Genomic DNA, 13,104 nt, shown 5'->3' on the forward strand with positions numbered 1-13,104 from the left:
ATTTCAACAAATAGATATTGAGCTATTATTATATTTATTTTAGTAGTAGTGGTATTTTATTTTGTTTACTCTTTATCCATTACAAAGAAAGAAAAAAAAGGTAATTTGAAAATAAAAGGTATTGATCTCTCCGTAGGATTTTGGTCACGAGATTTTGAACCTTTGATATTTTCTTGTTACCTTATCTCTTCTAGAAGCCTTTTCATTTTGTTATTTTTTTTTATATTTTTGACCAATCCATGCTTTACACATAATTCTTTTGTCCATTCTAACAAACTCAAATGCAAAATTCACACATCTTACTAATTTATATTCACAATTTGCATTTACCCATACACATTTACATGGAAGGAATCTTTTTTGGTATTATTTTAACACACTTTTCCACGTATTCACATACTGCACATGCCATCCGTCCATATATATCCACACAATAATAACTGCACAACTTTTCCTCCAAGCAACTCTCCATATGTAATCACCAAGGTAGAGAACAGAAAACAGAGAAGAACGAAGGGGCTGGGGGGAAAAAGAGAACAGGGAAAAGGGAACAAAAAAGAGAACGGACTGATCTGGGGAACGAAAATACAAGGGAAAGGGGATTTTCACAACAAAAAATGGGAAAAGGGGTTGGGCAGATTTCAGAAAACACACACAAAGCCACACACAAAAATAAAAAAGGGAACAAAACGAGGAGGGGAGCTGGATATAAATAAAATGAACGAGCACCTTCCCTGATAAAGCTCAGCCACATCTAATTTCCAAGAACGACAACCTCCCAAAACCAAGCTAATCCCCCTTCACCCTATGACAACATGCCCTCCTCTATAACATAAACGAAATGAAAATGACGAGAAACAGAGGGGAAAGAGTAGAGAGAATAAACCAAGCATAAAATCAAGATCTTAAAAAAAAGAAAACACAACCTTCTTCTTCATAAAAGATCTAGCTCTAAAACCAACCTTTATCAGTCAGAAATGAGCTTTCAAACTCCATAAACACAGCAGTTTGGTCTTCTTCACCATCGATTCGAGTTTTCGTCTGCGGTTCGTCACATTTTTTGAGTTCAAAGCTGTCAAACAATTGAATTTCTGACTTATTTGAGGTTTATTTCTCCCTTTCCGCTATTGTTTTTGCTTAAGGTCATGCTTTTGTTTTGATAGGCTCGTTAATCAGTCTATGTTCTGTTTTGTTGATCGTCTGAGTTTAACCTTTATTCCTATGTTTTGGAATGTGTCCTATTAGTATTTGGTTTGTTTATTTTTGTTTCGCTAATTGTTGTTTATATATGGTTTGGTTTAATCTTCTTGGATAGATTTTCATGACTAAAAATGAGTTCGGTTTCCCCGATTCATTGCTACACTAAGGTATAGATGTTTAATGAGTGTTAGATTAAAATTTTGGTGACTTCAAGCATCTGGCAACACCTCAAATGAAAACTGACGTGTCTAAAATGTAGTCTAAATGAAAATTAAAACAAAATGAAGTAGAAGAATTGAAATTGCAACACTTAAATGTCACATGCTTCTAAAAGTTCTTTTGGCCTCACAATAATTTCAAACATAGAAAACTAAATAATTTATGAACATCATAGTTGTGACGACCCAGCCAGTCGTCTCATGAGTACCGCTCTATTTCCTCCATTTCAGCTTCTTTATGATTCGTTATCCGTGTTTTGTGGTATTGGGTTGGACAGATCGAGTCCGGAATGAGTTTGGTGAAGTTTGAGACACTTAGTCTCTTTTAAGAAGGCTTAAGTTGGAAAAGTCAATTGGATGTTGACTTATGTGTTAGAGGGCTCGGATATGAGTTCTGATGATTCTGTTAGCTTTGGGAGGTGATTTGTGACTTAGGAGCATGATCATAATGGGTTTTGGAGGTTCGGAGTAGACTTAGGCTTGAATTGGTGAAATTGATATTTTGGCGAATTTCAGTTGATAGGCGAGATTTTGATATAAGGGTCGGAATGGAACTCCGAGAGTTGTAGTAGCTTCGTTGTATCAATTGGGATATGTGTGTAAAATTTTAGGTCATTTGGACGTGGTTTGGTTGGGTTTTTCATCAAAAGCGTATTCGGAAAATTTTAGAAACTTAGGCTTGAATCTGATGTGATTTGGTAGATTTGATGTTGTTTGGGGTTTTTTGATGATTGGAACAAGTTTGAATAAGGTATTGGGTTATGTTTGTGCTTTTGGTTGAGGTCCCAGGGGGCCTCGGGATGATTTTGGGTGGTTAACGGGGAAGTTGAAGTGTAATTGCAGCTGCTGAAGTTTTGCTGCTTCTGGAGTTTTCTTACCTGCGATTTGGGGACCGCAGGTGCGGCACCGCATATGCGTTGGATTGGCCATAGAAGCGAATCTTGGGAAGAATGTCTGGAACCGCATATGCGGTAGAGGGACCGCACCTGCGGAGTAGCAGATGCTGTTTAGGCTAGATTAGTGAATTTTCGCAGAAGCAGAGTTTTGACTGCAAATGCGGTACCGCAGATGCGGTGGGTATGCCGCAGATGCGGAAAAGCCTGGGCAAAATGCATATATTTCTTCCTTCACGATTTTTTAAGGGTTTAACCATTTTTAAACTGGAAATTGGGAGCTTTGGGCGATTTTGAGGAGAGGAATCAAAGGGACTTCGTTAAGGTATGGATTTTGAAACCTAAAACACACTTCTAAAAATGGAGGATTAGGGCTTGAGTTTAAGAGGCCTTAAGTTGAGAATTTGAAGGGTCATTTAAACTCTGATTTTGGTATTCTTGATACGTATAGACTCGTGGGGAGATAAGGAATCTAATGATGTAAAAATTTCTGAGTTTCGAGAAGTGGGCCCAAGGCTCAGGTTTTGATAATTTCGGAATTTTTGGTATTTTTCGATTGTTTTCACTTGGGCTTCATTACCTTAGCATATTTTGACGCCGTGACTCTGATTTTGAATAGATTCGATACGAGTGGAGGCCGATTCGAGGAGAAAAGGCATCCCGGAGTAGTATTTTCACCTGTTTGAGGTAAGTAACCATTGTAAATCTGGAACTGAGGGTACAAAACCCCGATAGTTGTCTTGTTTTGATAAAAGCGGTGGCGCTCATGCTAGGTGACGAGCGCATGAGCGTGCATCGGTAGGGATTTCCACCTGGTCCGTCCCATAGCAATTATTAAGTCACGTATTTGATTTGAAAATACTATGTTATTCCGTATTTTGGATATTTGTACTGTATTATGGGTTGTATCCCATGTTTGGGACCTTGTATCGACCTGTAGAAACCCTTAGGGGTATTTTGACTATTTTTCCTCACTTTACTTGCTAAAAGCATATCCTCAGTCGTTTTTTACCTGTTTAAAAGCTAAAACTGGTTTCATCGCTTTACTCCTAATTGTGAGGACTATTTGGGCTGAGTTCCCTGATTCCTATTGTTGTGCCCGAGAGGTTGTGAGGTTAAGGACTGAGAGAGGTTGATAACCCAATTGTGAGAATATTATATGTATATATTATGGATCAGGATGCACGGCGCATCGATACTTATATGGATCGGGCTGCACATCGCAGCGATATATATATTGGATTGGGCTGCACGCAGCAAATATGATGCTTGGGCTGTAAGAGCCCCTCCGAAGTCTGCACACCCCCAGTGAGCGTAGTCGACTATAAATGTATGGATCAGGTTGCACGCCACAATGGTTACTATGATTTCTATTATTATGAGATATAAATGAGATGAATGCTGAGAGTGAGTACTAAGTGACGAGAGTTGAGTCACGAGTCACTGAGAGGCTGCCCGAGGGGCCAGATTCTGTCTGATTCCTTTCTCGAGAGGCCTTGTCTTGATGTTTTCACTGATTTCACTCTTATTTTAAATAAGCCTCTATTTGATATACAGCTATGTAATTGGTTCCAAATGTTTAAACAGGAAATGTGGTTTTATAACAAAAAATGATTTTTGAACCGTAAAGATGACATGTTATTTCGTTGGTTATTCCGTTATGTGTTTTTGAACTGCTCATCACTACTTTCAGACCTTATTTACTTTAGTTACATATTGAGTTGGCGTACTCACGTTACTCCCTGCACCTTGAGTCCAGATCCAAGTGCCCGAGTGAGCATTATTTAGTTGGTTCAGTTTTCTGTCGGGGATTTCGAGGTAGCAACATGGCGTTCGTAGCCCTGTTCTCTACCTTCTATCTTGTTATCTTTTTAGTATTTTCTAGACTATCTATGTAGTAGGATGTTTGGACTTGCATTAGAGGCTCTAGACTCATGACACCAGATCAGTTGGGCTGTGTAGTTTATTATTATTTTGACTTCCACATATTTTCTGTCATTTTAAACATTTATTATGAAATCGGTGTTTAAAACTCGTGTTGGAAATGTTTTCTTACTAAAGGAAATGGGTTGTGGTTAGTGGACTGGTTGGCTTGCCTAGTAATGTGACAAGTTGGTATCAGAGCCTAGGTTACATAGGTCTCGTGAGTCATGAGCTGGTTTAGTAGAGTCTCGCGGATGAGTATGGAGACATTTGTATTTATCCTCGAGACGCTGCAGAACCTTTAAGAAAAACTTCATATTCTTGAAATTCTTGTCGTGCAAATTTCTTGATCCGAGTATTAAACATATGATATTCCATTCTCTCACAGATGGTGAGGATACGTGCTACCGAGTAGGGCGGATGATCGCTAGTACCACCAGCTGGGGTCACCGGAGGCCGAGGTCGCGGTCGAGGCCGTGGTAGGGGCAGAGCAGCTAGAGTAGCACCGACAGATCCACCAGCTGCCCTAGTTCCGGATCAGGTCCTGGTTGTGGATGTTATAGCAGCACCGGTTCAGGTACCAGCTGTGCCTATTGTGATCCCAGGTCTCCAGGAGGCTTTAGCTCAGATATTATCAGTTTGTACCGGTTTGGCTCAGGCGGTTTCAGCTACTATGGCCGCAGCTACTTCCCAGGCCGGGGGAGTCACCCAGACTCCCGTTGCTCGCACACCTGAGTAGGTAGTGAAGGGATTACAGACAATGGGGGCACCTCAAGCCCAGCCGGTTGCACCAGCTCAGAAGTTTGTAGTACCAGTTATGCCAGATGATGAGCAGCGTCGACTTGAGATGTTTGGTAGGCTCCAACCTCCGTCATTCAGCGGTGCAGAGGGCGAGGATGCCTAGGGGTTCTTGGATAAGTGCTAGCGAATGCTTCATACAGCAGGGATTCTTGAGACTAGTGGTGTGGTATTTACTACATTTTAGTTTTCTAGGGCTGCCTTCACTAGGTAGGAGGCGTATGAGAGGCGTAGGCCTGTTGGTGTAGCGCCCCTTACTTGGTAGCAGTTCTCTGTTCTCTTCCTGGATAAGTATGTACCACAGTAGCACCGAGAGGAGCTGCGCAAGCAGTTTGAGCAGCTGCGCTAGGGGGAGATGACGGTGACGCAGTATGAGATGCGGTTTTCTGAGTTAGCTCGTCATGCGGTTTGGATGGTTCCTACCGACTAAGAGAGGATAAGGAGGTTTGTTGATCGCCTCACGTACCAGCTTCAGATTCTCATAACTAGGGAGAGAGTGACAGGTGCTACCTTCGAGGAGGTTGTTGATATCGCCCGTGAGATTGAGTCGGTTCACCGGCAGAAGCGAGAGGAGAGGGAGGCCAAGAGGCCTCAGGGATCTGGTAGATTTAGTAGTGCTCCTTCGAGGGGTCAGTTCTAGTAGGGCAGAGGCTGTTCATTCAGGCATGCTCATTCAACTCGCCCGGGTTGCCGTGGAGTATCATCGGGTCATGGCTTTCATAGTTCTCATCAGGGCCACTCATCACTTAGTGCCCTTCCAGCTCAGAGCTCGTCTCGTGCTCTATCAGTCTAGGGTTCTTCCATGCCAGGTCCTTCTACTTGTCACTCTGGTGTCAGGGGTTCCCTTCAGTCCCCATCTCCAGCACCGGGGAGTTATTATGAATGTGGCTGTTTTGGGCATATGAGGAGGCAATGTCCTTGTCTTCGTGATGGTCAGTCTCAGCAGAGGGATCAGCCCTCAACTTCTGCTCCAGTTACTTCACCACCCGTCCAGCCCGCTAGTGGTGGAGGTTAGGCAACCAGGGGTCGCCCAGAAGGGGAGGTCGATCAGGCGGTGGTCAGGATCGTTTCTATGCTATCCCAGGTAGACCAAATGCTATTGCTTCGGATACTGTCATTACATGTATTGTTTCAGTCTGCCATAGAGATGCCTCTATATTATTTGATCCCGGTTCCACCTTTTCTTATGTGTCCTCGTACTTTGCTCATTATTTGGGTACACCCCGGGAGTTTCTTGCTTTACCTGTTCATGTATCTACCCCGGTAGGTGATACTATTGTTGTAGACCGTATGTACCGGTCATGTGTGGTGACTATTGGGGGTCTGGAGACCCAAGTGGATCTGTTATTACTGAGTATGGTTGATTTTGATGTCATTTTGGGAATTGATTGGTTATCTCCGTATCGTGCTATTCTAGACTGTCATGCCAAGACAATCACTTTGGCTATGCCGGGTATGCCACGGATCGAGTGGCGAGGTGTGACTGATTACGTTCCTAGTAGAGTTATCTTTTTTTTGAATGCCCATCGTATGGTTGGGAAGGGTTGTCTTTCATAACTAGCATTTTGTGAGGGATGTTGGATCTGAGGCTCCCAGTATTGATTCTGTTCCAGTTGTAAGGGATTTTCCAGATGTGTTTCCTGCAGACCTGCCGGGCATGCCATCGGATAGGGATATTGATTTTGGTATTGATCTAGTGTCGGGCACTTAGCCCATTTCTATTCTGCTGTATCGTATGGCACCAGCAGAGTTGAAGGAGTTAAAAGAGAAGCTTCAGGAACTCCTTGATAAAGGGTTCATTCGGCTTAGTGTGTCACCTTGGGGTGCGCCTGTTCTATTTGTGAAGAAGAAGGATGGCACAATGAGAATGTGCATTGATTATAGGCAATTGAATAAGGTAATAATTAAGAACAAGTATCCTTTGCCTCACATTGATGATTTGTTTGACCAGCTTCAGGGAGCGACAGTGTTCTCCAAGATTGATCTCCGTTCGGGCTATCACCAGTTGAAGATCAGGGATTCAGATATAATTAAGCGGCTTTCAAGACCCGATATGGTCATTATAAGTTCTTGGTAATGTCTTTTGGGCTGACCAATGCCCCAACATCGTTCATGCATTTGATGAACAGCGTGTTCCGGCCTTATCTTTATTCGTTTGTCATAATCTTCATTGATGATATTCTGGTGGATTCCCGTAGTCAAGAGGAGCACGCGGAGCATTTGAAAGTGGTATTGCAGAGATTGAGGGATGAGAAACTTTATGCAAAATTCTCCAAGTGTGAGTTTTGGCTTGGTTCAGTGGCTTTCTTGGGGCACGTGGTGTCCAGCAAGGGTATTCAGGTTGATCTAAAGAAGATAGATGCGGTTCAAAGTTGGCCTAGGCCGTCCTCAGCCATAGAGATTCGCAGCTTTCTTGGCTTGGTAGGCTATTATTGCCGGTTTGTTTAGGGATTCTCATCTATTGCATCGCCCTTGACCAAGTTGACTCGCAATGGTGCTCCATTTGTATGGTTAGACAAGTGTGAGGAGAGCTTTTAGAAGCTCAAGACACCTTTGACCACAACTCCAGTGTTATTTTTGCCATCAGCTTTAGGCTCCTATACCGTGTATTGTGATACTTCAAGAGTTGGTATTGGTTGTGTGTTGATGCAGGAGGGTAGAGTTATTGATTATGCTTCTCGTCAATTGAAGCCCCATGAGAAGAACTACCACGTTCATGATTTGGAGTTGGCTGCCATAGTTCACGCATTGAAGATTTGGATACATTACTTGTATGGCGCATCTTGTGAAGTGTTCACTGATAATCGCAGTCTTCAGCATTTGTTCAAGTAAAAGGATCTTAATTTGAGGCAGCGAAGATGGTTGGAGTTGCTTAAGGATTATGATATTACGATATTGTATCATCCGGGAAAAGCCAATGTGGTGGTCGATGCTTTGAGCTGAAAGGCAGTGAGTATGGGGAGTTTGGCATATATTCCAGTTGGGGAGAGACCCCTTGCTATTGATGTTTAGGCCTTGGCCAATCGGTTAGTGAGGTTATATATTTTGTAGCCCAGTCGGGTGTTGCCTTGTATGGTTTCTCGGTCTTCCTTATATGATCGCATCAGAGAACGCCAGTATGATGATCCACATTTGCTTGTCCTTAGGGACATAGTTCAGCATGATGATGCCAGGGATGTAACCATCGGTAATGATGGGGTGTTAAGGATGCAGGGCTGAATTTGTGTGCCCAATGTAGATGGGATTCGGGAGTTTATTCTGGAGGAAGCCCATAGCTCACGGTATTCCATTCATCCGGGTGCCGCGAAGATGTATCAGGATTTGAGACAGCACTATTGGTGGAGGAGAATGAAGAAAGATATTGTGGGATTTGTAGCTGGGTGTCTCAATTGTCAGCAGGTGAAATATGAGCATCAGAGACCGGGTGGCTTACTTCAGCAGATGGTTATTCTTGAGTGGAAGTGGAAGAGGATCACTATGGACTTTGTTGTTGGACTTCCACGGACTTTGAAGAAGTTTGATGCTATTTGGGTGATTGTGGATCGGCTGACCAAGTCCGCGCACTTCATTCCTATGTGTACTACCTATTCTTCAGAGCGGTTGGTAGTGATCTATATCCGGGAGATTGTTCGTTTGTATGGTGTTCTAGTTTCCATCATTCGGATAGAGGTACTCAGTTTACCTCACGGTTTTGAAGGGTCGTACAGAGCGAGTTGGGTACTCAGGTTGAGTTGAGCACAACTTTTCATCCTCAGACGGACGGACAGTACGTATGTACTATTCAAATATTGGAGGACATGTTGCGTGCTTGCGTCATGAATTTCGGTGGATCATGGGATAAGTTTCTACCGCTCGCAGAGTTTGCTTATAACAATAGTTTCCAGTCGAGTATTCAGATGGCTCCATATGAGGCTTTGTATGGGAGGCGGGGTAGATCTCTAATTGATTGGTTCGAGCCCAGTGAGGCTAGGCTATTAGGGACTGATTTGGTGCAGGATGCTTTGGAGAAGGCAAAGATGATTCAGGAGAGGCTTCGTGCAGCGCAGTTGAGACAAAAGAGTTTTGCCAGTAGAAAGGTTCGAGATGTGTCCTACATGGTTAGCGAGAAGGTTCTGTTGAAGGTTTTACCCATGAAGGGTGTCATGAGATTTGGGAAGAAAGGGAAATTTAGTCTGCGGTTCATTGGGTCTTTTGAGGTGCTTCATGGGGTTGGGTAGGTGGCTTATGAGCTTGCTTTGCCGCCCATCTTGTCGAGTGTGCATCCGGTATTTCATGTTTCTATGCTCCGGAAGTATATTGGAGATCCCTCTCATGGTTTGGACTTTAGCACAGTTCAGCTGGATGATGATTTGACCTATGATATGGAGCTAATAGCCATTTTGGGTCGTCAGGTTCAAAAGTTGAGGTCAAAAGATATAGCGTCAGTGAAAGTGTAGTGGAGGGGTCGGCCCGTGGAGTAGGCTACCTGGTAGACAGAGCGGGAGATGCAGAGTAGATATACTCACCTATTTGAGGCTTCAGGTATGTTTTTTGACTCGTTCGAGGACAAACGTTTGTTTAAGTTGGGGAGGATGTGACGACCAGCCCAGTCGTCTCATGAGTACCGCTCCATTTCCTCCATTTCAGCTTCTTTATGCTTCGTTATCCATGTTTTGTGGTATCGGGTTGGTCGGATTGAGTTCGGAATGAGTTTTGTGAAGTTTGAGACACTTAGTCTCTTTTAAGAAGGCTTAGGTTGGAAAAGTCAATCGGATGTTGACTTATGTGTTAGAGGGCTCGGATATGAGTTTTGATGGTTCGGTTAGCTTCGGGAGGTGATTTGTGACTTATGAGCGTGATCAGAATGGGTTGTGGAGGTTCGGAGTAGACTTAGGCTTGAATTGGCGAAATTGATATTTTGGCGAATTCCGGTTGATAGGCGAGATTTTGATATAGGGGTCGGAATGGAACTCCGAGAGTTGCAGTATCTTCGTTGTGTCAATTGGGATATGTGTGTAAAATTTCAGGTCATTCGGACGTGCTTTGGTTGGGTTTTTGATCAAAAGCGTATTTCGAAATTTTTTAGAAACTTAGGCTTGAATCCGATGTGATTTGGTAGAGTTGATGTTGTATGGGGTGTTTTGATGATTGGAACAAGTTTGAATAAGGTATTGGGTTATGTTTGTGCTTTTAGTTGAGGACTCGGGGGTCCTCGGGATGATTTCGTGTGGTTAACGGGGAAGTTGAAGTGTAATTGCAGCTGCTGAAGTTTTGTTGCTTCTGGTGTTTTCGCACCTGCGGTTTGGGGACTGCAGGTGCGGCGCCGCATATGCGTTGGATTGTCCGCAAAAGCGGATCTTGGGAAGAATGTCTGGAACCGCAGATGCGGTAGAGGGACCGCACCTGCAGAGTCGTAGATGTGGCTAGTAGACCGCAGATGCGGTTTAGGCTGGATTAATGAATTTCCACAGAAGTGGAGTTTTGACCGCAAATGCGGTACCGCAAATGCGGTACCGCAGATGCGGTGGGTGTGCTGCAGATGTGGAAAAGCCTGGGCAAAATGTATATATTTCTTCCTTCGCGATTTTTGAACGGTTTAACCATTTTTAAACTCGGAATTGGAAGCTTTGGGCAATTTTGATGAGAGAAATCAAAGAGACTTCATTAAGGTAAGGATTTTAGACCTAAAACACACTACTATGGTAATATTTCATGGATTAAGGCTGCAATTAAAGGAATTAAAAGGAGGCCTTAAATTGAGAATTTGAGGGGTCATTTGAACTCCGATTTTGGTACTCTTGATACGTATAGACTCGTGGGGAGATAAGGAATCTAATGATGTGAAAATTTTTGAGTTTTGAGAAGTGGGCCCGGGGCTCGGGTTTTGATAATTTCGGGATTTTTGGTATTTTTCGATTGTTTTCACTTGGGCTTCATTCCTTTAGCATATTTTGACGCCGTGATTCTGATTTTGAATAGATTCGACGTGAGTGGACGCTGATTCGAGGGGCAAAGGCATTGCAAAGTAGTATTTTCACCGGTTTGAGGTAAGTAACCATTGTAAATCTGGAACTGAGGGTACAAAACCCCGATAGTTGAATTGTTTTGATAAAAGCGGTGGCGCACATGCTAGGTGACGAGCGCGTGGGTGTGAACCGGTAGGGATTGCGACCTGATCTGTCCCGTAGCGACTACTAAGCCGAGTATTTGATTTGGAAATACTATGTTATTCCGTATTTTGGATATTTATACTATATTATGGGTTGTATGCCATGTTTGGGGCCTTGTGCCGACCTGTAGAAACCCTTGGTGGCATTTTGATTGTTTTTCCTCACTTTACTTGCTAAAAGCATATCCTCAGTCGTGTTTTACCTATTTAAAAGCTAAAATTGGTTTTATCGCTTTACTCCTAATTGTGAGGATTGTTTGGGCTGAGTTCCCTAATTCATGTTGTTGTGCCCGAGAGGTTGTGAGGTTAATGACTGAGAGAGGTTGAGAACCTAATAGTGAGGATATTATATGTATATATTATGGATCGGGCTGCATGCCGCAGCGATACTTATATAGATCGAGTTGCACGCCGCATCGATATATATAATGAGCGTAGTCGACTATAAATTATGGATCGGGCTGCACGCCGCAACGGTTACTATGATTTCTATTATTATGAGATATAAATGAGCTGAGTGCTGAGAGTGAGTACTGAGTGACGAGAGTTGAGTCACGAGTGACTGAGAGGCTGCCCGAGGGGCCAGATTTTGAGTAATTCCTTGCTCGAGAAGCCTTGTCATGATGTTTTCACTGATTTCATTTTCTTTTAAATAAGCCTCTGTTTGATATACTGCTAAGTAATTGGTTCCAAATGTTTAAACTGGAAATGTGGTTTTATAACAAAAACTGATTTTTGAACTGTAAAGATGACATGTTATTTCGTTGGTTATTCCGTTATGTATTTTTGAACTTCTCGTCACTACTTTCAGACCTTATTTACTTTAGTTACTTACTGAGTTGGCGTACTCACGTTACTCCCTGCACCTTGTGTGCAGATCCAGGTGCCCGAGCAGCCGAGTGAGCATTATTCAGCTGGTTCAGTTTTTTGTCGGGGATTTCGAAGTAGCTGTATGGCGTTCGTAACCCTGTTCTCTCCCTTCTATCTTGTTATCTTTTCAGCATTTTCTAGACTATCTATGTAGTAGGATGTTCGGACTTGCATTAGAGGCTCTAGACTCGTGACACCAGATCAGTTGGGCTATGTAGTTTATTATTATTTTGCCTTCCGTATATTTTCTGTCATTTTAAACATTTATTATGAAATCGGTGTTTAAAACTCGTGTTGGAAATGTTTTCTTACTAATGGAAATGGGTTGTGGTTAGTGGACTGGTTGGCTTGCCTAGTAATGGGATAGGCGCCATCACGACCGGTATTTTGGGTCGTGACAGTAGTATGCTTTATGTGCATTTTAAATTTATCATCGTGATTGTGTACACGTTTGCGTGACATAATAATGATTTTTAAAATAAATCGAGGTATGCGTTCGCAACTTCGACCAAACTTTCTCTCTTTATTTGTGGACACGTACGCTTGACATGATTTTTGACGCGCCAAACTAATGGGTACACATGCGTGTGACCTGTTTTAAGATAATTTCTTAATTAAAAGAGGCAAACGCACATATGTTCTAAATGAATAATTAAACAATTTATTTAAGCCAAGTATGATTAAAGCGACCATGCTAAAACTATAAAATTCGGGAATGCCTAATACCTTCTCCTGGGTTAACAGAATTCCTTACCTAGATTTCTGTGTTCGCAGACCATAAATAGAGTCAAATTTTCTCGATTCGGGATTTTAAACCGGTGACTTGGAACATCAATAAACTATCCCAAGTGGTGACTCTGATTTAAATAAATAATCTTATTGCAATCAATGTCACTTTAATTGAAAAAACTCCCTTATATCCCCCTCGGAAAAAAGGAGGTGTGACAGCTCTGGCGACTCTGCTGGGGACAAGAACCCAGAACTTCTGGTTCAGGGTTCAAGAATTCGAGCTTTTTAATATTATTTTATTTGGCTTTATTTATTGTTAATATTA

General features: G+C 42.6%; 1 long non-coding RNA gene across 1 annotated transcript; it reads left to right on the forward strand.

The window, feature by feature from the left end:
* The first annotated feature begins 308 nt into the window (after window positions 1–308).
* LOC107819180 (uncharacterized) lies at window positions 309–12,340 on the forward strand. The gene is made up of 2 exons (XR_001655646.2): window positions 309–1,105; window positions 12,058–12,340. It is a non-coding gene; the product is annotated as an uncharacterized LOC107819180 (long non-coding RNA).
* The last annotated feature ends 764 nt before the right edge of the window (window positions 12,341–13,104 follow it).

Source organism: Nicotiana tabacum, chromosome 8 (genome assembly GCF_000715075.1).
Source record: "Nicotiana tabacum cultivar K326 chromosome 8, ASM71507v2, whole genome shotgun sequence".
Classification (NCBI taxonomy): domain Eukaryota; kingdom Viridiplantae; phylum Streptophyta; class Magnoliopsida; order Solanales; family Solanaceae; genus Nicotiana; species Nicotiana tabacum.